We start from the raw sequence: 2,547 nt of genomic DNA on the forward strand, positions 1-2,547 counted from the left end.
AAAGAAAGAAAGAAAAATGTGATTCTAACCAAATCAAAAATATCAGCTCTATTCAAGTTCCATTTAGGATAAAATTTCATCTCAATTCACACATGTCATTTCACCTAGTTTGCTGAGCTCCAAAGGAACTAAACTAGCTCTGGAAAAATAGTTATTACTGCTGCCATTCTAATTAGAAAAAAGCAATTTTACAAAGAAACTGCTACCCAAAAACTGCTACAGAAGTCACTTTGCTGGGCATGGTGGTTCACAACTGTGATCCTAACATTTTGGGAGGCTGAGGCAAGAGGATTGCTTGAGCTCAGGAGTTTGAGACCAGCCTGGGCAACATACTGAGATCTCATTTCTACAAAAGAAATAAATAATTAGCCAGGTATGGTGACACACACCTGTAGTTCAGCCACTCAGGTGGCTGAAATGGGAGGATCACTTAAGCCTAGCAGGATTATGAACCATGATCCTGTCACTGCACTCGAGCCTGGGTGACAGAGTAAGACCTTGTCTCAAAAAAAGAAAAAGTCACTTTAAGAAGGTGAAGCAAGATTATCACTTTTTTCTGGGTCTTATCTGGCCCACCCCACTCTGAGCCAATTGTTATCACCGGATGCAGGCAAAAGACATGGATGTTTTTATAAAAATTCAATAAATAAACATAATACTATAAAACATCCTGAGTTTAAAATCCCAGTAGAGCTGATAGAGTATTGTATTGTAAACCAAAAATAAAATTCTAGGGCCCCCCAGCCATCCAAATGGACCCCTCCTCTTGACCAAGGGCATTCCAAAGTTAACCTGAAAAACTAGGCCATGATGGGAAGGAAGAGCCAGACATACCTCATTACACCCCCTTCCCTTTTGGAATTCAGACACAGCTGACCAGCTTTAACATCAACACAGAGACTTTAAGACTGATAGAACAGACTCTTTATGTTTTGTTTTGTTTTTTTTTTTTTTTTTTTAGACAAAGTCTCACTCTGTTGCCCAGGCTGGAGTGCAATGGCGCAATCTCAGCTCACTGCAACCTCCACCTCCTGGGTTCAAGCAATTCTCCTGCCTCAGCCTCCCAAGTAGCTGGGATTACAAGCATACACCACCATGCGTGGCTAATTTTGTATTTTTAGCAGAGACAGGGTTTTGCCATGTTGGTCAGGCTGGTCTCGAACTCCTGACCTCAGGTGATCCACCTGCCTTCACCTCCCAAGTGCTGGGATTACAGGCATGAGCCACTGTGCCCTGCCAGAGGTTAGTTATTCTAAGTCACAGGATGACATAAGTGGTCAGCACAGATACAGGTCACAAAGATCTTGCTGATAAAACAGGCTGTGGTAAACAAGCTGACCAAAACCCACCAAAACCAAGATGGCCACGAAAGTGACCTCTGGTCATGCTCACTGTTGATTATATGCTAACTCAATGCATTAGCTGCTAGAAGACAGTCCCACCAGTGCCACGACAGTTTACAAATGCCATGGCAACATCAGGAAGTTACATTATAGGGTCGAAAAAGGGAGGAGCCCTCAGTTTTGGGAATTGGCCACCCCTTTCCCAGAAAATTCATGAATAATCCACCCTATGTTTAGCAAAATTAAGAAGTAATAAGTATTAGCAGAGCAGCCCACAGCAACTGCTTTGCCTATGGAGTAGCCCATTCTTTTATTCCTTTACTTTTTTTTTGAGATGGAGTCTTGCTCTTGTCACCCAGGCTGGAGTGCAATGGCATGATCTCAGCTCACTGCATCACTGCAAGCTCCACCTCCCAGGTTCAAGCAATTCTCCTCCCACAGCCTCCCAGATAGCTGGGATTACAGACACACACTACCACCACAGGCTAATTTTTGTATTTTTAGTAGAGACAGGGTTTCACCATGTTGGCCAGGCTGGTCTTGAACTCCTGACCTCGTGATCCACCTGCCTCAGCCTCTCAAAGTGTTGGGATTACAGGCATGAGCCACCACGCCTGGCCTCCTTTACTTTCTTAATAAACTTGCTTTCACTTTACTGTATGGACTTTGCCCACACTCACAAAAACTTAGAGGCAGAGAGTATGTTAACCCAGATTAAGAATCCCTACCGCAGAGGAAAAGACTGGTGGGCTTTGTTTAAATCACACGCACTGCGCACTTTCTTTCGCGAAATCACAAGCGCTGCGCACTTTTCTTTCGTGAAATCCAAGCTCCCTTGGGGTCTTGATAGGGACCCCTTTTCGGGTAACACTATCTGATCTGTTTTTACAGATGTGCCTGGATTACAGTTTCACAACCAGCATTTAAAGAAAACCAATTCTTTACTTTTCAAAAAGGAGACAAAACAGTTTACAGACAACCCTGAACAAAATCCTCTTCCTTCTCCTATGTTCTGTCCTCACACACTTGGATTCCAGGGCCTCTAACAATGACAGTTACCAGTGCTACAGCCCCCACACAAAAAGCCACAAAAGCAGTTACCCTCCAACTTTCTTTTTTTTTTTTTTGAGATGGAGTTTCGCTCTTGTTACCCAGGCTGGAGTGCAATGGCGCGATCTCGGCTCACCGCAACCTCCGCATCCCG

This window comes from Cebus imitator, unplaced genomic scaffold, assembly GCF_001604975.1.
Source record: "Cebus imitator isolate Cc_AM_T3 unplaced genomic scaffold, Cebus_imitator-1.0 Scaffold50, whole genome shotgun sequence".
Lineage (NCBI taxonomy): Eukaryota > Metazoa > Chordata > Mammalia > Primates > Cebidae > Cebus > Cebus imitator.